At 41.2% G+C, this 26,236-nt stretch overlaps 1 long non-coding RNA gene across 1 annotated transcript in view; it reads left to right on the top strand.

Annotated features, from left to right (window-relative positions):
• Positions 23,490–26,236, top strand: part of LOC110404276 — a 4,605-nt gene continuing 1,858 nt past the window's right edge. The window contains exons 1-2 of the long non-coding RNA XR_002442137.1: positions 23,490–23,649; positions 25,010–25,181. This is a non-coding gene — a long non-coding RNA (uncharacterized LOC110404276). The remainder of the gene's footprint in view (positions 23,650–25,009; positions 25,182–26,236) is intronic.

Below are 26,236 nucleotides of genomic sequence, written 5' to 3'. Positions count from 1 at the left end.
TTCTGCTGCAGTAAAGCTACCAGAATTCACTTTCTAACCTCAGAAACAATGACAGCTTTTCAAGGCTAAATAGTGCCTTTCATAGTCTCACTTCATTATGTCTTGTTCCTCTTCAGAGATCTGTGAATAGGGCTACACCTTAATTACTTCTCAAGTTTCTCCATAACTTCTTCTCTGAAAAATTAAAGCAGCTTATGCAAGAATAAATTAATGCACCTTCGATAGAAGTTCTGGCCTGTGGTTAATGTTTCTGTATATTTTGAAATGCTTTAAGAACTACAGCCACAACAGGAATCTCCAAAAACAGCCAGCCTGAAGGAGCCTTGCCTGAAATGATGCCCATAAACAGAATTTCACAGATGGACAAGCTTGAGTTTTATTTATTGCTCAAGTTATGCCAGAGCTTCGTTTGTTATTAATGATATGATAGTAAACATTTTTCTCAGCTCAGAAGTTGAATAAACATAACTTTCCCTGCCCTGAAAGTAAGCCAAAATTGAGAGATGATGAATATTTATTGCCAAATTACTAGGCATACATTCAATACTAAATGGGTAAATTGCTGAATATCAGCTAGAGCCTTGTGTGTCTCATGCCAAGAAAACAAAATGTATCTTGTGAATCAAGGAGACTAATAGAAGATACAGAAGTCTCAGAACATTATATTCAGATAAAGGGATGATCAGCAATTGAATGAGGTGCAGACAGAGTTTGAGATTTTGGAGTATTTGACAGAAGCCGTTTCAGGAAAAGGTTCTATTACATGCCAGTGCTATTAAATAACAGAACCAAAGGAAAGTGTGGATTGATTTTTTTATACTGTGAGGAAAGGCCTTGCCTCAGGAAAAATGGGGATATTTGTTATGGTGAGTTTGCTTATAGAAAATCAGAAATAAATATCCTTTATTTTATGGGACACAAATCCAATCTGGTAATAGTAAATGTCTTATAGACACTACTTTTCCATCACAGTTTCACACATATTTGGATTAGAAATTCATCTCTGATATTTTTTCTAACTTTCTATGTTCTGATCAACTTTTAAGAGGCTGTCAGTTCAACAAAAAATATTTATCTCTATTTCATTTCTCCAGATGCAGAATTTGTATGCAAAACACTCTCTTGGCCAGCATATGAGAAAGATTTCACTGACAAACTTTAAGTGTCAAACTCTCATGGCCAACAGACTAAGAGAAGGAAATACTTTTTTCAAAATGACAAATTCTGTATGATGTTATTATATTATGTATGTTTTATTAAATATAATTTCTATATTTTTCTCATTTATGAAGTAACATGCACAGTTTATCCACAGTAATGAAAATAAGGAATCTTTGAAGAATCCAGCTTATTCTAGTCATTATTCTCCTTAATATTCAGAAGTTTGAATACTGCTACTTCAGACCCAGGGTGAAAGGTACTGAGAGGAGGTAGCATGATGTTAGTCCCTCAGGAACTCCCAAGGTCTACCAGCAAAGGGAAAAAGCAGCTTACATCCATGGCCTGCAACTGGTGACTTTATGCAGGTTGCTGGATAGCAGAGTTTTGGCACTGACATCAATGCAATGTGGTAATTATCCTTCTGTTTTGTTTTGCTCACTAAAAGTCTTGCTCTAATCAGGTTTTCAGTCTTTTACCTTAAGGCATCACGTGAATACTGTCATTGAAGTCTGTGACTATATGCAGCACATCTTTACACAAAGGGAAAGCCGAGTAACACATTTGTTTTCTTGGAAGAGAGATTTAAGGAAGAAATCCAAGTAACATCTGTCTTCAGTAGCTAAATTATATGCTGTACCTGAAAAGTCCTGTTTCAGAACCAGATTTTTCTGATTGAATGCTACATACTTATAGAAAGATTCAAAAGAGGAAGGGTTGGGTGGGAAGGAGAAAGGTGGTTTATTTTTTTTTTAAGTGTGCAGAATTATTATCACAGCAGAGTTCCCTTCTTTCAAGGAGAAGAATAAAACCGGGAGATATAGCCTCCTAAATCAGTACCTGAACATTTGCAAGCTGACAGTGCAGAAAATCAGGCACTCTTCTTGGACTCTAACAAGCACTCTTTGGAGGAGTTCGCAATTATCTCCCAAACAAGCACTGCGCTTCTTAGCTATCTCAATAAGCCACAGTATGCAAATAGGAAATGCTGTTTTCAGAAGCCTTGGCAGATTTATAGCGACACAATCAAATAGCAGCATTCTACTTGAATGCTTAGTAGGTGCAACCTACTAATGCTTAGACACAACCTTCTTTCCAGGTGTAAGAGCTTTTCTTCATCTGATTCTCTTTTGCCAGTCTCAGCTGATGCTGACACAGGGTAGCAGCTCTTGTATGTTTTGGTGCTGTATGTATTGGCAGTTCTCATATGTATTGATAGAGCAAGTGCAATAGTCTTTGGAGGAGGTCCTCATGCAACCAATCCTTGGGTAATCCTTGGGGCTATACTCTGGCATTTAGAAAGAGCAGAGCTGTTTCATTACACTGTGCACTTCTGAGTACCGCTGGGATGTAGGTGCCTGTTTTCCTGTGAAAGAAATGAGTGAATGAATTAATTAATCATTAAATTGATTCCTCTCAAGTGTGAAGTTGTTTGACACTCACAAAGCCAAGGGGCTGACTCTGATCTCCTTTACTTCCTTGTTTAAAATAATGAAACAACGATGCTTTATTTATTTATTTATTTTACTAAAGAACACTGCTTGGAATGGCCTTAATTACTTTCAGATCCCCTTAGAGGGAAAATGACTTTCCCCTAAAACTTCATCTGAAGTCACTTCTGCTTCAGATCCTGAGCCATGCTGACCCCCAAGCTGCCATTATGATGTGATTTAAGTGTGTATTTTCTTAAGAAGTACAGTGCCCATTCTGCCAGCCAAAGATATCATGAAGTTTGGCTGCCACGATCATGTTACAAACAGCTATACAAAAGAGCACTGAAGATGACTCAGAATGAGCAAAGAACATCTTGTCACTGGTTTTCTCCTTGTGTCCATGGAAGTGAGGTGGGTGATAACAAGTGTAATTTAGAGTATGCTCAAATCGCCCTTCTGTAAATCCTACTCCCAGGCTGATGTGCACTCTCTGCTCCTGGTGCTTGCAGCATGCCAGCCAGGTGCATCGGACCAGATGGGGATGGGAAGAGTGTGCACAAAGGGGGTGCAGGTGCTAGGGCCCCTTGAGCTCACTTTTAGGCTGAGGCACTAGGTTGAGTCTTGAGGACTGTAAGCATGCAGTCCTCAAGATTTAGGGGGGTTTTAGGAAAGCTTCATGTTCCTTGCTCCTGGTATCTAGGATAGAAATGGGACTTCATACTCCTAGCTTTTTGTATTTGTATTTTCTCCTTGAACATTTGTTTGTTTGTTTCAGGGAATCTGCTTGTGTTTTCTGCATTTATGCTTCCTAGCAGGTGCTTAAAAGATTGGTTGAGTAAATTACAACACTTAGCTGAGCTTTTGTCTGACTGCCACTATCCTCGACATGTCCAAGGTCAGATCTTCACTGCAGAGGAAACCCATTTAACAACACACTAATTTCCTTCAAGGAAAAAGATTACCGATCACAGTGGATTTCTACAGCAGGTGAATGCGTAATTCAGAATGAATAACTTACTTATTTATCCTCATAACCTGCTCACAGTAAGCTGAGAATTGATTCACAATGTTCTTATGTTTGCTGTTAAACTATTTCCACTACTTCTTTCTCACTGATTTGTTTTACTTGCTGAACTATGACTTGGCCACATGAATTCAGGAATGAAGAATTGTGCAAACTCTTTCTTTTCATATGTAGACTGAAACAAAATTTAGAGTTTTTGGTGCATTTCAATTTGAACATTTGTTTTCCATAAGTGCTTTGCATCAGCCCATAAAAATTTCATGGGAAGTGACCTCAAAATTAATCTTTCATAAAAGATCAACAGATAATAAACAAAGCATTTGTATTATACTTTATGTCCAAGACTTCTGAATATTTGTATTTTTGTGGAAGTTTTTTTTTAAAGATATCTAAAATCTGATATAGGAATATCCAGTGGATATTGTCAAGTTTTTTGATTTGCAAAAATCATAATATTTTTTTAAAAGCATAGATTTGACACAGTGACATGAAAATATTACTTAATCATTCCTCATGATTATCTTGGTTGCTGGGATGGTTCAATAATACAATTCCCCTTTGGCAGTGGCCCAAACTCCAACATTTGGTTGGACTGCCTGAGGACAACTTCTGGGGTCTCTTCACTGAAGGTTAATTTTATTTTTAAATAGAAGCAAGATGACTTAAATGGAATGAACTGAGCAAAAATGCCGTATTCATAGAATCATAGAATGGCTTGGGTTGAAAGGGACCTTGAAAGGGATCATCAAGTTCCAATCCCTCTGCCACAGGCAAAGTTGCAGTATTAAACTTGCATTAATATCATTTGTCTTTTGCTGAAAGCTATGGAGAACTGGGAGCAAAGATAATATGGAGTGTGCAAATAAGGGATTATAGACTATGGCATAGCCTGGCAAATGCCAAGCACTCTGCTTTGTCTTTGCTCCTTTCTGTTGAAAACCTGCCTGCTATCATGGATCTAGAGAGATGGAGGCTGAGGACACTGTGTGGATATCCCATAATGTACCTTGTGGGGGTGATCCAGCCAAGCCATGCATTCCTCGAGCAATGTCTTGTTCCCATGCCACCTGTGGTCTTTTAATTTGCTGCGAGTCAGGGCTCCTTGCCACCATGTCTGCAGCTGGGGCACTTGGGTCCACAAAAAGGTTTGAAATTAAGGCATAATATGATGACACTGCTTCCTGCTGCACCTCAGCCACAGCACAGCAAACCATTATTTTCCAGTACAAACCTACTCTTAATTTTCCATGTGAGCTTCCAATGAAAGTATTTCTGTTCTCTGATGAGTGATAGGGGAGCTGTGCTGACTTTTCTACTTTAAATACACAGTGGCTGGGCCAGGAAGCTGGCTGGCAGTGAATCTGTACATCCTTCCAGGGACTTTTGTCCCTTGCTTGTCCTGACTGGGTACATGCTGGAAAATGCTGTGTCACCAGCCTGAGTGCTGCAGAAACCAAGGCACAAGGGAGCAGGTATGAGATACCAACCCCGTCCTGCACACAAAAAGTCTGAAACAGCATGAGAGGTTTGCCCGGTGCCGTGTGCTGAGAGTAGCTCCAGTTTTGTCTCTGGGCTGTGCTTTTCACTACAAAATTACTTTGCATTATCTTCTTTATTTTCTTTATTATGAATAACCGGTTGATTATTAATGTTGCTTGTGGTACTCCACATTCGCAGGAAAAAGAGGAAAACTACAGACTTGGTGGAGTGGGACAAAGGTCTGGTGCCTATAATGAGAGTTTTGAACTTCTTATATTTTAAGAAATACTCTAATTATATATGTGTGAATGTGTGAGGAAGAGATGAACTCTAGTACAGTTTAAATGCTGTCAGATGTTTTACAGCTTTGATATTGTTCTTTTTTTTTTCTACAAAGGTTGATAAAATACAAGTGCCATTTAGGCACAGGATTTACAGTTACTTTAGTATATGCCCTGAAAACATGCGTATCTACAGGGGATAGTAGTTCACGGAAAAAACAAGTTAGTGCTGAGAAGTTCAATTATTCTCCTGAAATATCAATAATGTAGCTAGAAGAAAGAAAAAAACAACAGGCCACTTCCTATATTGGATGTATTCTCAAAATGTCTATAAAGGCTTGCTGCCAGCAGCAAGAAAGTAATAACTATAAATGTTGCTCAGTGGGAGGACTTAGTGATAGAACCCCTCTGTTTGAAATTTTACCGAAGCCCTGTCAACACAGTGCTAACTTTCACGGTTTTGCATTTTTATTTAGATTATTATTTCTATTATTCTTGGCAGGTGCACGGGTTGGTAGGTGAACTCAGGGTCTCCCTCTTGGCTTGGCTCTCTGTCTTTTCAAGTCATTCAGCATAAACCTGTGGTTTTCTGGCCCTGAGCTCTAATGAAATTCATTTTAAATATACTGTTCTTGATGGTCCCTATAGCACACTTTGAGTACCTGTTGGATCCTCTTAAAGAAAGCTTAAGTGTCAGAGTGAGCAATGTAATTGTGTTCTTTAAATAATTAACAAACTGTTTCTGCAATTCCTTTTAATTGGCAGTTAGGGTTGAATTCTTTAATTAAAAAAAACAACGTTTTCCAGGCTGCTTGTGACAAGATTCTGTGTGCTTTTTTCTTCTTCTTGAAGCGCTGGCCACCTGTGCCTGGTCTCAACAGCGCGAGATCTCATGCACAGGAAGAAATCAATGATTACTGTCCGGTTGCACATCACATGTGGTTGCTGACACAGTTTCTCCATCTTGTGGGACAGCCTTTTTGCAGAAGAGTAGTATGGTTAGGTTGCAGTTGGACTTGATGGTCTTTAAGGTCTTTTCCAACCTGAGCAATTTTATGATTCTATGATTCTATGATTCTAAGAACTTCTGAGGAATCTCCTAGGCTTACCTCTGAGAAAGAGAGGTTGCTGACCTGAGGTGCTGCAGTAGAGACTGAAGACAGACGGAGGTGAATGAATTACTTTTTCTTTTTCAACTGGAGCATAAAATGAACAAAACAGTATTTTCTCCTCCTCCTACTTCTTCATTTTTTTTAAAATAACCATTCTCAACTGAAAGCTTAAAAAATGTTTTTATAGTTATTTTACATATTTCAAAATAACATTTATTAGCTCAATACCTCTAATTATGCATGACGATGAGTCACATGTTGAATGTGCTCCTACATTTTCTTCACTTGAATCTGTACATGTGCTTACCTAATTTTGCAGCATGGCTAGATGTTAAATGAAATTCATCCTGCTAAGATTAACTCTTAGAGCACAACAAAAGGACTTCAAATGTCTGATCCTTTCAGTTTTTCCGTTTCCCACTGTGGGGATCGTTGCTTTAAACAACCCAAGCTCAGACGACAAACATGAGTATGGAAATAGATTGGTGTGAATGTAATGAGGCTTTCAGTTCAGTGCCAGTGCAGCTACTTTGGGAGTGGGCGTGAGGTACTCCACCAATGTTTGTCCACGTGCACTCTCCCATAAGCAAATGTAGTGCGTGTTACACACATAGTGTAGTTAAAGGAGCCATGTTTCATGGCACTGAGAATCTTGTTGCTTCTTTGGCTAGATTTTTTTCTTTCTACTATTATGAAGCCTCATTGTACTTATACGCGATAATAAACACACACACACATTCATGCATACATACGCGTAAAGCCCTCCTTGACTGAATGATAGTGAGAACTGAAAAAACATTTCTTAAATTTCTAATACCAATAACCAATCATAGAATGGTTTGGATTGGAAAGGGCCTTTGAGATCATCTAGTTCAAACCCCCGTGCTATAGGCACGGACACCTCCCTCTAGACCAGGTTGCTCACAGCCGCATCCAGCCTGGCCTTGAATGCTTCCATGAGGGGGCATCCACAACCTCACTGGGCAACCTGTTCCAGTGTCTCACCACCCTCAGAGTAAAGAATTCCTTCCTAATATCTAGTCTAATTCTACTCTCTTCCAGTTTAAAGCTATTTCCCCTTGTCCTGTTGCTACCTGCCCTTACAAAAAATCCCTCCCCATCTTTCCTGTAGGCCCCCTTCAGGTATTGGAAGGCCACTATGAGGTCTCCTTGGAGCCTTCTCTTCTCCAATCTGTTTTCATAACAGAAAGGGAACAACTATGGTTTTCAGCAAGAGCAGATATTATCTTTGGAAAGTAAGGAATTTTATGCAGTTCCATAATATTCTATAAATAGACTATGAATTTTCATTATAAAAGATTAATTATTATTATTATTATTATTTATGATTTTAGTACCTGGAGGTACCTGGTTTCTGTACTAGGTATTTGAAGTACCTTACTTTTTGTGGATGCACTGAAAAAGGTATGCAGTCAGACTGGGCTAAAAGAGAAACTTTAGAATAACAAAATGCACTTGAGGCACACATTTGTGAGAGACAAAGCTCAACATTACACTTTAGACAGTGGGCAGGTTAGGTTATAAGGAGGGCTGCTTTAAGCAGTCACCCAGGTCATCAGCTGAAATTGCTTGCCTTATACATGTTATTCTTTCATTAAAAGGTCAAATAAAATTGTGCTGGAAACCCTGTGTGTACTTTGAATGGCAAGTTACTCAAAATGGCCTTTTGGGGTTGGCATTAAGGAGAGTGTCAAATTCAGGTTTTGTTGTGTTTTGTCCCATAATCATTTTCAGACTAGAAGAAATAACTAGAAACCAATGAACCAAATGTTTTCCAAATGATGCTATCACACTGAGATATTTCTGTTGTTTGCACTCCTACTAGAGAGTGAATATGTGTCCTTGTCCTCAGTAAAAATACAGAAATTCTAGTCTGTTCCCCTGTGTGTGATCCCTTGCTATTGCAAACAAGCCCATCATCCAGTCTTTCACAAATGGTTCAAGCTCTTTTTTTTTTTTTTTGAAAGAGTAAGCTTTTCAGCCATTATCTATCCTACTATAAATAAAATTTTCTGCTGTTATCTATCCTACTGGAGGGTTTCACTCCCTGCTTTGATGCTATTAAACTTCCCTGTGAGTTCAGCTTAAATTCATCCTTGATGGATTTTGTAATCACTTATTTATCACTGTGTACATTTTTCTAGAGCCTATGCTCACTTGGAATGTAAGCCCATGGGTATTTGGAGAGAACAATTATATTCTTACTCAGTCTTCATTTTGCATGACTAAACAAGGCAAGTTCTTCTATTTCCTTAGTCTAGTGAGCTCCTTCTTCCTCGTATAAGACCAACAGCTTCTCCACATGCTCTTCAGTTGAGCTTTCTCAGGTGACAGTGACCAGAGTTGGATGGACAGTGTTAGCTGAAATTTTCTTTGTGCCCTGTACAATGTCATGAATATCTGGAGAATACATGTCCTGATACATCATTGAACTGTGTTTCCTTTTCTTCTGACTCCACAGTCTTTGTGACTTGAAGGCGTTTGGTCAGGAGATTAGAAAGCCCAGCTTCTTCTCTTCAGATATTTTGAGTTAATGAGAATTGATTAAAACTTGTTGCAAGCTCTTGTTTCATTAATTCATGCAAGATATTAAAATAAAGTGGAAGTGAAATCCCCTGAACACTTTAATTTCGCTTGGGTTTTCAGCCTTTTCCAGTGGGTGGCACAAGAAGCACAAATTAAAAACAGGTGAGTTTTTCTCACAGCATATTCTAGCATTGTTGCTAGTAATTACTGTAGTACTTAGCTGAAAATAATAAGAGACTCATGAAGGTAAGGAAGTGCATTTCTGAAACTGAGTGAGGATCCCTCTGACTTGACAGTGCCCAGCAGCTTTATGAGCTGTTTGGTACCACATGTATATGAATGCTTCAGTTGTTTTATATCCAGCAGTGTCCACAGGTACACACTTGAAAGGGTCAGTCTCAGAACTCCACATCCTGAGAGCCCTATGGCTGAGGCCAGGCTTGCTGGACATTTTGTCTGAGGGCTGCAGGTCTAACCTGGGCTGTACTTAGTGAATGAAGGCACTGTATGTGCTGTGAGTGTGGGCTTTGCATTGCAACATCTTCTGGCAGAACTGCGCGGGCATGCACAGTATTTGTAATTTCAGCAGTTTTGAAAAGATCTTTATTATATTCAATTCCAAGCTCACAGCTAAGCCTGGAAAAAGAAAATGGAAATGATCTTGTGTAAGTGCTGCAGCTAAGGTACCGGTCTGCAGAACATCATACCCTAATGTTTTACGGAAGGATAGCTGAAGTGCTGTGTGAAAGCTTATGATGAACATGCAGATACTCCATCCACTAAGCCAAATCCAAGAGGCTGATGTACTACTGAAGACTTGAACAACTTACATTTGGTTCTTAGAAATACACGCAGAACTGAAACTTGCTATGACAGGAGGATGGATTTTGTGTCGAGAAATCACTGGGGATTTGAAGACATCCTATTGGGTTGGGATCATCACTGTGCATTTCAGGTCAGTGATAAGGGAGGATGGAAACTTTGCTACAGGTTTCAGCAGGCCTGGAGGAATTGGCTGGGTCTCTATGCCACCATACACTTGCCACCCCCTGGACTCTGAACTCCCCTGTGAAGCAAAAAGGCTGCAGACGCTGGATGGATACGAAGCAGAAATTGTCTGTTTTGGCCATGACCAATGATGTGACCAGAAGTCTGCTGGGCCGTTGAAAGCCTACTTCGTCTACTGTTGGAGTGGACTTTGGATGCTGAAGGAAATATGTGATAGAATCAGAGAAAGAAGACATGAGAACAGCACACAAAAGAATTACTGGTTGGAAGGAAGTTTAGTAACAAGTTCTCCAGCGCAGTATTTTCCTGCCTGAGCAAACCAACTAGCCAAAGTTAACATGTCTCTGGGATGTAGTTGTTCAATCACAAAGAAATTGTGATGAGATTTGGACAGCTTCTAGCACAAACCTGTTAGATTTTGGCAAGCTGTGATCTGAAATGCCCCAGTCCTTGGGCCACTGGTTCTTAGTGTCCCAAAGGGGGCTATGAGCTGGTAGCAACTATGTGCAACAGCGCTTCTCTGGTCTTCCTCTCTTCATTGTGGAGACTTCTGGGAGCCTGAAGATGAATCACTTCTGAGATCTGAAATGCTAGTTTCAGGGGGTTGCATGTATTTGAGTGGCTGGCAAGGAGCCTGGAGAAGGAATGACTCAAATCTGAAGTACCTTGGCTCCAGAGTCGGTGCACTTGGGATTTGCTGGCTATAGGGAACTCACCATTAAGGTAAAGTAGCATGTGTCATGGGCTATGGATGCTTTTCACGTTATACAGGGCTATGAGGCTGACAGATACAGGTTTCTAATAGATTTGAAAGGCTGCTGAACTCCTGTAATTGCGAAGGAAAGAAAGAAGAAAACATGAAGAGGAAAGAAATGGTGAAGAAATGGCAGTTAAAAGCCCTTGGAAATATGGAGGGAATTTAAATCTGGAGAAGATTCTTTCACTATTTTTTTCTGTATCTAAGTCTTAATGCATGACAAATAGCCAGGAGGCAGTTTTATTTCTGGCTGTCGCTGATTTTGAAGCACAAGCCATTTAATATCATCCAGCTAAGTGATGAAGAAGAGAGTACATATGAAACTGCATTATGGAAGTATGAAGAATCATTTATTTCAAATAAGAAATAACTATGGACAGATGAGAAGAGAGAAAGAAGACAGAAATAGAGGCTTTGAATCAGCAACCTTACATTAGTCGCAATCATGTAGTTCTTAGAGGCTGAGGTGCTGGTAAGAGATCGAGATCTGATTGGGAGATGAGTCAAATCCCTAGAGAAAGACTGGTACGAGACCTGAAGTTTAATCCTGAAAAGCACAGCACATCACCTAGTCCTGTCCGGAGGAGCCCTATGGGCTGCTCTCTGGCAATGCTGTGGGTGGTATAGCATCCACAGTGCAGCCGCAAGGCCCACCAGAAGCAGACGGCAGGTGCAGTTCAGAGTGAGTGTCTGTCAGAAGTGGCAGTGATGTCCCACCACCGTGAGGCACTGTAGCTAAAGCTGGAGACGTGTTGTGAGGGGGCTGACCCTACAGGACTACTCAGTAGGCAGGACTCGCTGACTGCTTCATGTTCCCTGCAGCAAAATTTTAGCAGAAAGGACATGTGGAGATGCTGTGGTTTTAATCACTTCTCCACACATAGAATCATAGAATCATAGAATCATTAAGGTTGGAAAAGACCTCTAAGATCATCTAGTCCAACCATCCACCTATCACCAATACTTCCCCCACTTACCGTGTCCCTAACATCCATGACTGTGTCCAAATTTCCTCTCCTTAAAATTCAAATTCTTCTATGCTCTGGTTCCTTGATGCTGGCAGAGTGCCTGGAGGGGTGAGCTAGGGTGGCTGATGAAACTTGTGGGTGGCATAGGGTATGGTGACTGGTGATAGGGAGGCCCAGCTGTCAGGGGTGATGGGGCTGTGTGCCCACAACCACTCCCCACAACCATGGACTGTGCCGTCAGCAGTGGCTCCTTTCCCCTGGCTGGTTGGGACTCAGCTTCTTCTGCTCTTCTCTCCCTGGGGAGATTCTGTTCCAGGATACAGGCGAGAGCAATGGGCACAAGCCTCTCTCCATCCAGGGGAATGCATGCAGCTGGGAGAGGCTAAGAAGCTAGAAAGAGAAGTCGGGGAAAGGAGGAGGCCAGGGCTGACTTAGCAGGTGTCCTTGTCCCACAGCACTGCCAATTTAGTTCTTCCCATAAAAAGCCCCAAGGGAGAAAACCATCGTCCAGATCTAAATCTCTCTTGGAGAGCTCAGAGGCTGAGAATTCAGGGGACGCTGCAGGCAGATGAGCAGAGCTAGCTGGGATATTTTCCCTATTTTCATTTCATTTCAGTCCTCAGATAACATGTCCTTGCGCGTTCTCATCATAGAGCATTCACACAAGTAGAGCAGCATGCCATATGCCCTGAGTTGGGCAGCCACATTAATGTAGCTTTGGTGACTGCATTTCACAGAGTCATAAGGGAAAGAGAGGTGAAGTTGCTGTAGGCTGCGTTTTGCTTGTTTCAGCTTTGAATTCTGACTTTCTGCCACGGAGCTGTTTTTATTCCCACAGCAGCAGGAGGGATGTACAAAAATAAAAGTATTCAGGATGACAAAGGGCTGAGAAGGGGTGTCACTTGGTGGCTTGTGAAAACTATCCAAGCAAAGCAGGTCGCATAACTATGCAGTACCCTTAGGGAGTTACACGCATTTTTTTCCCCTGCTATTCAGTAAGTGACCCAGTTTGTGATAGTTTTCAATATAATGTGGCAACTTTCTCTTACATGAGCAGATGGAAGAAATCAGCAACTTGGTTACACCAGTCTGTAAGAAATGCCAAAAAAACAAAAAGTGAATCAGTCTGTAAGACAAGCATTATCATCAAAAAAAGAGAAAATGACATTTGATTTTCAGATAAAGATAAGGGTCAGTTCTGCCATTAAACCCTTTTCCATGTCACACTTACGAAACATTATGCTTGAGGACCAAAAGGACTCCACGACAGTGCATCTTTTTCCTATTGCTTGCTAGCACTAGACACTTTGAACTCATCCATATATAATTTTGTATGTGTAAGCTGTCGATATTAGCCCAGAAGCATGCTAAAATTAAATTAGCAACAATTCAGCAGTCAGAACAGAGAATAATGTACAGCACAACCTGTTTGGCAGATGCTGGCAGCCCAGAAGGCCAACAGCATCCTGGGCTGCATCAAAAGAGAAGTGGTAGCTGGGTGAGGGAGGTGATTATTCCCCTTTACTCTGTCCTTGTAAGGCCCCACCTGGAGTACTGCATTCGGCCTGGGGCCCCTCATACAAGAAGAATGTGGAGCTTTTGGAGCCGGTCCAGACGAGGGCCACAAAGATGATCAGAGGGCAGGAGCACCTATCCTATGAAGATAGGCTGAGGGAGCTGTGGATGTTCAGTCTGGAGAAGAGAAGGCTCCAGGGAGACCTTAATACGGCCTTCCAGCACTTGAAGGGAGCTTATGAACAGGAGGAAGACTGACTTTTTACACAGTCTGATAGTGATAGGACAAGGCGGAATGGCTTTAAACTAAAAGAGGGGAGATTTAGGTTAGATGTTAGGAGGAAATTCTTTACTCAGAGGGCAGTGAGGCACTGGCACAGGCTGCCCAGAGACGCTGTGGTGCCCCATCCCTGGAGGTGCTCAAGGCCCTGGGCAGCCTGAGCTGGTGGGGGACAGCCCTGCCCATGGCAGGGGACTGGAACTCAGTGGTCTTTAAGGTCCTCTCCAGCCTAAGCCATTCTGTATGTTTCTATATTACTAGTAGGTATAGAAATCAAACCAGGGAGTGTCCTGTTTTCCTAGCCAGTATTTTAAGGTTGGAGTATTTGGTGCAAAAATAAACTGCATTATCCATGATTTTATTTCCAAAAGTTTCTGTTCTGAAGGCTTCTTTAACTTCTTTATTGCTGTTTTGGAGTATTATGCTGGAAGAGAGCATTGGCTCAGTAGCAATCTGCATGCACGAGTCATAATGAAGGCTGCAGGAAATATATTTTAGGACAGAATTGTCTAAAATAGACAACAGGTGACCTGTCACTGGGCATTAGTATACCTAAGGATAAGTTGTTCTCTGAACACCAAGGTGAGACTTATCTGGACTTCCCAGGCAACTGTGACAAACAAGACTGTTCTTGCCTGAGGCAAGAACCAAAGTTTTCTGGGTAATCTCATCCACACTGTGCTCACAGAAAATGGACAAAATTGTGGCTGTAATGCAATGAAATTACCTCTGAAATGAGTGAAGGGGGGTGGAACTGAAATAGTGCCTCACCGGTGTGCAGCAGAGGTGAAATTTGAAGTGGGAAAGAGTTTGCAATAATACACTCTAGAGGAAAGAAGCAGAAAGATACAAGCACAGTAAAGTGTGCACACATCTGAGGCTGTGTGGTCCCTTCACCCACCCAGCACATGGGGCACTGGGCACCACTGCAGCTGCTTTCCTGCAAAGGCTGACTGCACTTGGTGCACTGGTACACTGGTTTCTGGCACAGGCCTCACAGGAGTGCTGGTGGCTGGAGTTTCTTCCTGACTCTGTCTTCCATAGTTCTCTTTCCTTCCGCAGCTCTGGCAATGCACAGTCACACTGTGAGTGGAGCCAGGGGCCGGTGGGCCAGCAGCTGCCTGTGCCTGACCTCTGTTCTCCCTCAGCCTTGTGTGACACAAAGCAGAATGGTGGCCCTGGGGAGCTCAGCTGAGCCCTTCCCAAGGTGTTGGGCTGCCCTGTCTCCACATTTCCTTTTGCCATTTACCTTCTGTCAGGGAACATTATTTTAACCATGGTCACATTCACCTTTCTTATCTCAGTGCCTGCTCTTGGCCTGTGGTTTCTGTAAGAGATTTGCTACGGAAAGTCTTGTCTTTCTAGAACTTCCCTTGCTCGAATCAGGTCCCTGGAGAACTGCCCTATTCTAGGGAATGGCTAGATTGTGGCTTTTCATAGGAATAAGAGGAGCAGAGATACATACGTAAACAGCAGAGCAGAACCATAGAATCATTAAGATTGGAAAAGACCTCTAAGATCATCTAGTCCAACCATCAGCCCATCACCACCATGCTCACTAACAATGTCCCTTGGTGCAAAGAGATGAGTCTCCACCAGTTTTTCCTTCTCAGCTCACTGTTAAACATTTAGCCAGGGTAACACACTCTGTTGCAGTCTAAAAAGAGCCCATAGCTTGATATTAAAACACGTATAAGGAATCTATCAGAATCAATGCAGTGTTAGTATAGCAACTCCCCAGTTTGTTGTTGGCTCAAGTGATATTTGTGTGGGTTAAACAAAGCAAAGTTGGTGAAAGGAGTGCAATAAATGCTATCATGAGAAGGAATGTGGATAGGATTTTAACATTGCTTCTATGTCTTTTGAAAATGAAGCAGTGATTTTTCTAAGTTTTTCTAGAGTGACAAATAAAGGTAGTCCATAAGAGCGTGTTAAAAACAAGCCCCAAAATTCTTTGTTTTCCAGGTCCGCTGGTAGCTTGCAGGCAGCAACAGCACAGGAGATGTGAATAATTGATCTTACTGTCTGTCCCCCGGAATCAGTCATTTCCATCAGTCAGCAGGTGAGTGGGTATTGCTGCCTCAACTTCAGTCCAGCTCAGAGTATGTGATATGCACCAGGCCTCTTCATTAAACATTCACAAGAGGCATTTCTCTTGCAGGGCTCATCTAAATCCTGCATGCCTGTGCAGATTCAGCTTTATTCCTGCAGTGAATTTTTCCATTCATTCTGCTTCTACAAAAGGCTTGTGTAAATCCCTGCCTCTCCAGATGGCATGGGCTCTGTAGCTACCGTTATCACACATTGCATATTACAATTATTCCCTCTCTGTTCAGTCCAAAGCTCTGTTTGTTCTAAAGGTGACAAACCAGAGACTTGGTACCTGTGAATACTGGGATTGAGAAGACCAGAGAGTGCCAGAACTGCTTAAAATAAAGCACTCCCAGCACTGCAGATACCGGACTCTCCAGCTACAGAACACATCACAAAAAATGTGTCGTTCTGAAGGCTGGAAAAAAAGCAGAAAAGAACATCCTAACTCCATGTCTACGTATGTTCTCTCATGACTTCATGACAATTGATATTTATTTGAATGCTCAATTTAAATAGAAATTGCTTGGTTTACATGATCATTTATTGGTACAAGACCATCTTGTATTTGTAGATATGTCAGCAGATGTTCCATGTAGGAAAATATCTAAGCATGTGATTTGAACCAGGACTGTTTTATCTTACAGTAATAATAATAATCATAAATTTTTTTTCCTCAGTGCTAGCAGATGTCATGGTTAGGTGTTGCAATTCAGGTCACAAACCACCAATACAATGGGGAGAGTATCAGACTGGTACTCTTCAGCCCATGAATTTAGAGCAGGGTCACTGATTCAAGGCAGGTGGTGGTTTCTGGCAATTAAAAATCTGTGTGGGTGGAAATGCTTGTTGTGTGGCTGAGATAACTACTTCCTCAGAGAGATTTACCTCCAAACAGAGAAACTGTTGTAACCAACTACTGTACGAGTGTGGGAAGAGAGATCCAAGTGGTGTTGGGTAGAAACAGGGAGTATGGAGCTTGTGGTATGGGGTGGGTGGGAAGGGTGCTGGGGAAAATAGTCATTTTAGAGCTGTATTTATAGAGAAGGTTGCTGATGCTTTAGGGTTAAGGTGCCACTGGAGAAATAATGGCCAAACTTCTCTCTGTTGTATACCAAATTGCTCAACAGGGTAGTCAGCTTGTTGGTGAGCCCCAGTATGCAGCTCCTCTGCTTGATGGGGTTTGAAACCACATCTTGAAGCACCAATAGTTCAATGCCTGGGAAAACAGGAGATATATTTCTGAATTCTCTTACTCAGAGAACAAGTTGAACTGTCTCCTGTCAACACTGTGCTTCCATGTAAAAAATGCCTTGGGGACCTCAGCTTTCTGTTTTCTTTTTTTAAAAGCTGATGCAGAAACAAGTTTATATAAAGTTACCAAACTGTGGATGCTCCCTAGGACCATAGGGCCCTATTTGTTAGTTTGGTTTGGTTTTAAAAGTATCTTTGCAAGCAAACCTGTCTACAGAGGATAAACACTCTCACGTATTGGTAACCAAGCATTACTTGTTAGCAGAAAAGGAGGCAATACAATCTCTGATTTCTCCTCCCTACCACTGGACTGCATGTTCTCCATATCACCTGCTGTGGTTACAGTTGTGTAAGTCTCCAGCCCCTTTATATCAGATCTGTGTTTATCACTGGTAAACGGTATGCTTTGAAGAAAGCCTGATCAGATGCAATGTTAAATTAATTTAATTGCAAATTTTTTTAATTGCAAGAAATTTGTTGCTGAATTCCATGTTGTTCTGATTTGCCATGTCCTTTTATCTTCTGGATTGCTGATCAGAGTCTCACGTCCCTTTTGTACCTTGGCTAAATTCATCTTGCACATAGATCTGACAAAACATTCAGTTCCCAGATGCATTCCTGATTATAGCTGGCCAGGAATTTCCTGACAAAGCATGTCTTTGTTGAAAAATGCCAATTTGTAAAATCTAAATGCTTTACAGATGCATCTCTTTGATGCATTTCCATTTTTCAGGAAGGTTTCTGCTTTTGGGATTTGCTCCAGATTGAATTGCCGTGAGTTTGTAAGTCCAGCAAACTCTGCCTTGAGTAATGGGCTCAGGGATATGTTATACTCCTCATTATGTAGAAGTGGCCTCCCTAGCTGGCTCAGGTGAAGTGGCAGCAGCCTGATGAGTCCTGTGAAGCCAGAACTAGCTGGCTGATGGTGTCCAGCTTTTATATTTCAGACTAGAATGTTTCAGCGTTGTGAATATGCTGACATTTTTCAAAATTTGAATATTTTTCATTCCAGTCAAATCTCATACCTTGGTGGGAAGTGGAAGAACATCTCTGTTCACATCAGGGTATTTCTGAGAGCTTTCCCCACTTTTACAGGATCTGGAAATGTAGTACTTAAAAATTAAATTTCCTAGGATGAAGATGGAAATAAGTTGGGGTTATATTTTCCAGCAGAGAACAAGAAAATAACATAATTTTTGCCCTTTTGAGGGGTACAAAGCCTTGGAGGTTGAAAGGCCTAATTTATCCAAAAGTCAGGCAGAATACAGGAAACTTATTGAGACAGTGGGACAGCACAGCAAGAGCAGTGGCCTTCGGCTATGTTAAGGGCGGTCTGAAAAGGACAATCTCTACATCCATTAAATCTTTAACATTTCTTGCTATTCTTAACTGAAGCTGATGGAAGAGGAAGTGGGAATATTTTAATAGTTTTGAAATGCTCTCTTCATGAATTATTTTTCTCTGAGCAGGTGAAATGCAGCACTGCATAGATGCATTATGTTCTCATGGTCTGCCTCATTTAAAGAAACATTCATACCAAGCACGGTCGCAAATCTTTAAATGGCTTTTTTTTATTATTTTTCTCTTGTTATTGTGCCTCTGCGGGGTCTACATAGAAGAAAATCAGTAGATCAGCAGAATGCTGCTGCTATTGCAGAGCCTTTGTGTAGATCTGTATGGCAGTATAAATATGAACAGTATTTCTCTGAATCCCATCCCTCATTATCTTGGGGCCATTTCCTCAGCAGGCCGTCACACAGTACTAAGGACAAGTTGGCTTCACAACTACTTGAATGAAGTAGAGAATAAAAGAATATTTACCTCTTTGTGGAAAGAAAAGCTGCCTAGACCCAAATAGGAGGAAATCACCACAAATGCACCTTGTATCTACTCATCTAAACAGACCTATTCATTGCTGTACAATATACTTGCCAGTCCTCAGGCTGTCTTTCAGCTTATTTTTTTAAAGTCATCCCATCACAATGGGCACACCAGGGATAGATTTGTTGACTCACTTCTTTAAAAATATCTTATAAATATGCAGTAAGTAAGTAGGCTGCTCTGAAAGTAATGCCTCTCGTGTATTTCCATGGAAACTACAACAGACACAAGAGCACAATAACACTGTTTGATAGAGCAAGTTCTCAATGACAAAACTTGAATTTTCAACATAATCACTACCATTAGCTGATTTGCGTGAATGAGCTGCTTAAGACATTCTTAATTTTGTGGTGTGACAGCTGTGCACAGTGATCTGAAACATGACTTATACTTCACATTGTTGTTGCCACTGCTGAAACGCACCACCTGCCACCTCACTGTGCTCGCATCCACTGTTCGGTCTCCAGAAACATTCAGCAAGCATTGATGAAAGGCAACAGGTACAATCTTTTCCATATAGAGGAATTTGGCGACAAACCTTTGCTTCATCTGTACTTCCATGTCAGACCCATTGTGTGAGACTGCCCCTCTGCTGTCAACTGTTGCACGGCAACAACATATAAGGGGATATTGGTGGAGGGTTCAATGTCTACTGCCGTACCACTAACATCTGCCCTTGATGCCTTAGGCAAACATAATAGGAGGCATTACTTTCAGAGCATCCCTCATGTGTTTGTGAGATTTCAGAGCTCTAGAGCCCCTACTTAAAAGCCTGATTAGTTCTTAGATATATCTCCACCTGATGCCTGATAGAATCACAGAAGGATGCTAAAACAATCCCATAATTGGAAAAGTCCACCATTCAAATCCCTCCTTGGATGGCCCAGTGAAGGAGCTGTAGGTCATCAACAATCTCCACAGACAGAGGAGCAACCCTAAATATTGGATCAATTTTAAAGTCAGAGGCTTAACAGCTCAAAGGGAGGTTACTTTCTTGGTAGAGGGATTGCAAGGTAGCCCTAAGCCCAGCTGAGAGGATACTTCAGAGGTACGGAAAACTGATCCTGAAGCAGCAGGCAACTGCCTTCAAGTCAACAAACTTTTTCCTCAACTCTCCCCATGTAGCATTAGGTGGGACAGTGACACCCATGATTTGGAGCCCTGAGTGTGGCAGACAAGCTACAGTAATAGGTTATAGGCTCTGTTATGGCTGGGACTCCAAATGGTACTTTCATCTTTAATCTTGAAAATGCTGCCCCTGGAAACAGTAATTTAATCAGAGCCTGCAAACACACTGATTTCTTAAATAGACTTTTTTTCCCCCCTAATTATTTTTGAGGAAATGCTTGCAAATAATTTTAGAACTTCTTCAACAGTAAGAATTATTGTTTCTCAGTCTTGTAAAAAAGCAATACAAACCAAAACATCATTAATTTATAAACATCAGAATATTTAATTATTGACTAATTATTGATTTATACAGACTGGGGGAAGATCTCCTTGAGAGCAGCCCTGCGGAGAAGGACTTGGGGGTCCTGGTGGATGAGAAGCTGGACATGAGCCAGCAGCTTGCGCTGGCAGCCCAGAAGGCCAACTATGTTTTGGGCTGTATTAAAAGAGGAGTGGCCAGCAGGGAGAGGGAGATGATTGTCCCCCTCTACTCAGCTCTTGTGAGGCCCCACCTGGAGTACTGTGTCCAGGCCTGGGGCCACCAGCACAAGAAAGATATGGAGCACTTGGAATGAGTTCAGAGGAGGGCCACCAAGATGATCAGAGGGCTGGAGCACCTCTCCTATGAGGAAAGGTTGAGGGAACTGGGCTTGTTTAGCTTGGAGAAGAGAAGGCTCCAGGGAGACCTCATTGTGGCCTTCCAGTATTTGAAGGGACAGGAGGAGGTACGACTGTTTACATGGGTTGATAGTGATAGGACAAGGGGGAATGGTTTTAAACTGAGACAGGGGAGGTTTAGATTGGATATTAGGAGGAAGTTTTTCACTCAGAGGGTGGTGATGCACAGGAACAGGTTGCCCAGGGAGGTTGTGGATGCCCTGTCCCTGGAGGTGTTCAAGGCCAGGCTGGATGTGGCTCTGGGCAGCCTGGTCTAGTGGTTGGCAGCCCTGCACACAGAAGGAGGGTTGAAACTAGATGATCGTTATGGTCTTTTTCAACCCAGGCCATTCTATGATTCTATGATTCATTCTATGACTAGTTTTTTATTCTTGAAACACTGAACACTGCTGTTCACTGGGGGAAAAAATGATCACATAGTGTCATAGGACTGATGTGACCATCCTGGAGTTTGAAGGGTCAGAATGCTTACCCTGCTCTTTTTTAAATTCAGTTTGCATATTAACTGCACTCTAGCTGTAGTGGTGCCACCCTTATGCTGTATATATTCATTTTCTGTCACTTGCACTTAGGTCATTAAGTGCTTACTATTTCTCAAGTTGTAAGGACAATAAAATCAGTATTGTTTATGCATTTCTTTTTGGAAAATATTGTTTCTTCATTGGAAGTGTCTATGCTGCTTCCTTGGTGGACAGAATAATTGCTACCACGCAACTAACTATACTCTTAGACAACAGTTTTTATATTAAAAAACCAGAAAAACTACATGCATATACATGCATGCATGCATCTACCTGCCCCAAATACCTTAGATATCATATATTAAAGTTGTGCACTCTATATTTTCCAGTGATTCACAGACATGGACTCCACTGCTATAACTGAAGTTACGCATAATAAGCACATTGCCCACAGTCTTAGAAAAGATGCTCAATCTATCTCCCTATCCAAGCTGCAGTCTTTCTTGCACACACATAGAGGAGCAGGCAGAACACCAGAAACATAGGAATGGGCAGCCCTCTCTACAAAGCTGGCCCAGGAACTGGAGACCCATGGATGTTTTGATAGTGGAGTAAGGCTGGGTTCAAATAGCCAAGCCACTTGGTTTTGGGGATTTCTACACAGATATGAATGGAAAGGCCTGTGCACTTGTCAGCCACAGTCCAAAAGCCACGTGGACACAATGCTACATCCAGAATTAAACACTTTATGTGACCACACCGTTGATGCCATTGCTGCCTCCAGCTCCTCACTGAGACCAGCCAGCCCAGGGAGCAGGCTTGGGGAGCTGCATTTACCCTAACCAGCCTCCACAGAGGTGCTGCAAGTTGCTTCTCCTCTGCAGGAGTCGGGAACAGCAGAACAACCACGAAAATACTGTATTTACACGCAGGCGGAGTTGCACCGCTCCTTTAGGCATGTTACTTAAAAATTAACGTGAAGATGTCATTTTTGGTCTTCTTTTGTCTTTCTCCTAGTGCTGAGCAGCACTCCTGAGAACAGTCTATTTAGAATGCAGTTAATTTAAGACTGCTTTGTTTGTAATTCTATGTGGAATTATCTATGATTGCAAGGAGTTTGAAGAAAAACAATGAAAGATTGTTCCCTTCAGTGCTGCTACTGGTTTAAGCATTGTGTACTCCTGTGGTATTCATTAACAAGAAAAAGGAGTAAAGCACGCAATTGCTGCTAGAGGTGTTTGAGAATTAACCTCTTCCTGTAGAAATGTTATGATGAATGCAAACTGCTGGGGTAGAAAGTTGCCAAAAAATAAGAAGCTAAAAAATGATAACATTTTGGATTTCTGTAACATTGTCCCTAAGAAAAGCCTTCTGACCAGTAAAAAACTAAATGCAACACTTCCTCATTCCTTTGATGTTTGGCAGCCCACCAAAACTTCTTTCTTTTCAGTTTACAAAACTCTTATTCACTCCTGATGTATTTTAAATTTAAATTGAAAGTTTTTATTTTCCCCCCAAAAAGGTCTGTTCTGTCAAAAGCTATTTTCTGTGGAACACCATTACAGCAGAACAGTTTCAACAAGCTCTTGTTGCTTCTGAGCTCAGGCTTCCTGCGTAGTAACACATTGTGCTGTTGGCACATTCCCCTCACTAAGAGCCTATAGCATATTTAGTGTCATCTGTTCTGATTTCCTTTGCTGAGACACAGGCATTGTGCCTTATTCCTTTGTAACCTTGAATTGTTGATGTTTTTATTGTTTTTAAAAAGAACACTTCATATTTAAACATTACTTAACAAAATTTCATTTTTGACTCAACCCTACTCAGGGTTTAAAGTGATAATGTAATAATAGCTGTGTGGGTATTGCTGAGCTTGTTGGCATCTGCTCTCTGGTGATGAGAATTTTCATGTTCACTGAAGGTCACTGGATGAGGATGTTTAATACTTGGCTCCTTCTGCCCATGACTGTGAACATTTGTTTGCACAGTCCTGGATTAAAAAAAAAAAAAAATACCTTCATGTAGAAACAGAGAGATCTAAATGCAAACCAAATTTGCTGGCCCAGAGGTGTCAGGGTAGAATTTGTCACGTTTTTTGGAGAAGTTCAGAAGGAAACTACTACTTCTAAACAGAAGCAAGTACATCTGGGATGTAACCATTTAATAAAGGGACGTTTCAGAATTACTCTACTTCCTTGTGGTCTTTTGGGCTGGTGATTTGCATTCTGCTAGCCCGTGAGTTGGATGACAAGTCTAAGAGACTAAACGTAAAGGTCACAAGATATGGGATTAGTCTAATCCAAACCAGATGTTTACATGACACATGCATGGTGTTTACCCATAACCATCAGCTTCTGATTCAGCCAGCAAAGAGAAACAAGAAATTCTATGGTGAGTCAAGTAGCTCTTTCGTGAGGTCAGAGGAGTCTTATCTTGGGAGGACTGCCAAGACAGGGCAAACTGGTCGGAGATGGATGTCTGTACTGCAGCTTTCTCAGACTCCAAGAGGTGAATCACAGCTGCAGGGTCTTTGTCTGAACCTTGCTCAGAAGGTAAGAAAATTCCTTGCCTTATACTAGACCTGCATATGCTGCTCTCTCTGCCAGTCAAGTCCATGGATATGGACTGTAGCTAGTCCAGGTTAGTGATAAAATCAAGATAGCTTAAAACACTTAAAACTTAAGAACACTTAAAAATCACTTCCTGGAACAACACTCAGTTTTTAACTGAAGTGATCTATAGCTCCACTTATAAGGGTTCCATAATCTAACTTTCTGTGAAGAGTTTATCATATTGAGAGTTAAAATTGGTAAGGAAGATTGAATGTAATTATTGGTCTTCTGATTGACAGCAGTAAGGCAGCTATCAGGTTGTAGGATGTCATTTTTGAAAAAGAAAATCCTTGTCTCAAAAAGCATACAATGATAGTTCCACCTGGATTCCTGGGACACAGGGTAACTTATGCTGTATATGAAAATGAAGGTAAAACTGGAATAAATTCATTTGTATTGTACTTCTTGGCAATGTTATTTCAGTTTTGGTTTCATATTTATATCAATACTGAAATTCTGAGTGCATCAGTGTTACACCAGAGATGAACTCTGCAAAATTTTTTGCTGAGGGTAATTTATCCTTAATGTTCCTGGATAGATGTAAAAGAGTAGGAGAATACCTGAGAAGTCTGCTTTGTCTAGTTAAAAAAATATGGCTTAGTGTTCTGCAGATGCAGAGTAGAAAGCAGGAATGGCACTTTATCATACCCTTGGACATGCCCTCTGGGGGCCTTCTAATCTCTTGCTGCTGTCTCATAGAATGTGTCCCTCTAATAAATCCTACAGGCTGTATTTTGAAAACTTTTACTGAAGATTTTAACCTCTGCTGGGAGATATCATCTCAGACCACAGTGCTGAGTCTGTCCTCTCTGACAGGCTTCCTGCTTATGTACTTTGCTTGGACATCTCTCTTCAAAATGTGCTGTTTGTGTGCAATTCCCAACAGGGCTATTGTTGATAGTTCTGATTTTCTCTTGGAGTGTGGGAATGAACAGGATTTCAAAGGCATTCAGAGTACCCCTTGTTTCAACACATAGTATGGAAAACCAGCTTGCCTCATTTTAAAGATGCTAAGCTGTTTCGATAGTTAATTACCTCTCAGAGATGGAAATCAGATCTTACCTCAAGGTGGATTTTGTCTGAGCTTGCATCCAGACAACAGCTCTTGCAGTTTCTTTGTTGGCCTGGCTGAGGAATTGCTGTCTACCAGATCTGTTCTTTGTTTGCTACTTCCTCCTGTCTGTTTTGTCTTTTAGAAGCAATGTTTTGAGCCTTTGGGGCTTAAAACACAAAGTTTGCTCTCAAACTGGTTTTTTTTTTTTTTTCTGTCTTCCTGTGACTTTACTCCATATTGCTGAAGTGGAGACAACAGAACCAGTCTTGATATTCCTATCTGGCAAGCCCTCTAGCAGCAAAATCCCTTCTCTACTGTTTGACATTCTCCTTTATTGATGTCAAGGACAGAGACAGCCCTTCATGCTTCTCAGTCTGATGTACACACCATCCCTTGATTCTGCACTCCCAACTTGCAGGTGAGATCTGCATCCCACACTTGTCATATTTCAAGATATTTTTCAATGCATTGGTGTCACTTTCTGTGCAAATGAAATCTTTTTGTAAAATCAAACATATTCTTCATTATTTGCTGTTCCACTGCTCTCTGTAATCTGCAGACTTTTCTGACAACTACTGTAAATCTTGGTAGGACATACATTCAAAACTTCACCTTAGAAGATGGGATAGGGATCACAATTAACGTATGATATATGGTCCCTATAATGACATATTTTTAAAGATACCCATAAAAATTTAAAAAGCCCTTGTAGCTCTTTTAGAGTTGATGGCAATGGTGTAAATGGCAAACAATTTTCATTATATTTGCATCAATATGCTTTGAAATATTTTAATCTGCTATATTAAATACTTATGACTAGGATCAAATCATTATGATTTATTAAGCCAAGAGCCCAGATATGCATGGTAAAGTGTGCTTTCCAGAGCTAGAAAGAGCTCTAAGCAGTGGTATTGACAGCCACAAGGGATTAGTAATGAAATGCTGAAACAGGGAAATTTCAGAATAAGAAATTTCTCTGTATGTCCAACTGTCCATAAAACATTCCCTATGATTACATTCATTCTGTTACAGACTTCTTTACTTAGTGTCCAATTCTCCTTCTGAGGTAGCCTCTCCTGTGAGCAGATGAGTTCTTTCTCCATTTTTTTTCATCACATTAGCGGTCGTGGGCACATTATAATGTGATTAAGCATTTCTTGGAATGAAGCAGAGTATTAAGTGTGAAAAGAAAGGTTTTGACAGATCCATCTAGTCCAACACCATGAAACACAGAAAATGACTGAATTACTTAATGAAAAACAAAATAAGGTTAAATCTTGGTAGAGAGTGGGGACATTTACATTACAAATCGTTAAGAATGACGCACTCAAAATATGGTAATATTAAATGGGGATATTTCCTAGGGCTTTTTTTTCCCTTCCTCCCTCCCTCCCTCCCTCCCTTTCCTTCCTTCCTTCCTTCCTTCCTTCCTTCCTTCCTTCCTTCCTTCCTTCCTTCCTTCCTTCCTTCCTT

Source organism: Numida meleagris, chromosome 1, assembly GCF_002078875.1.
Source record: "Numida meleagris isolate 19003 breed g44 Domestic line chromosome 1, NumMel1.0, whole genome shotgun sequence".
NCBI classification, from domain to species: Eukaryota; Metazoa; Chordata; class Aves; order Galliformes; family Numididae; genus Numida; species Numida meleagris.
This window is presented reverse-complemented; position numbering and strand designations above follow the sequence as displayed.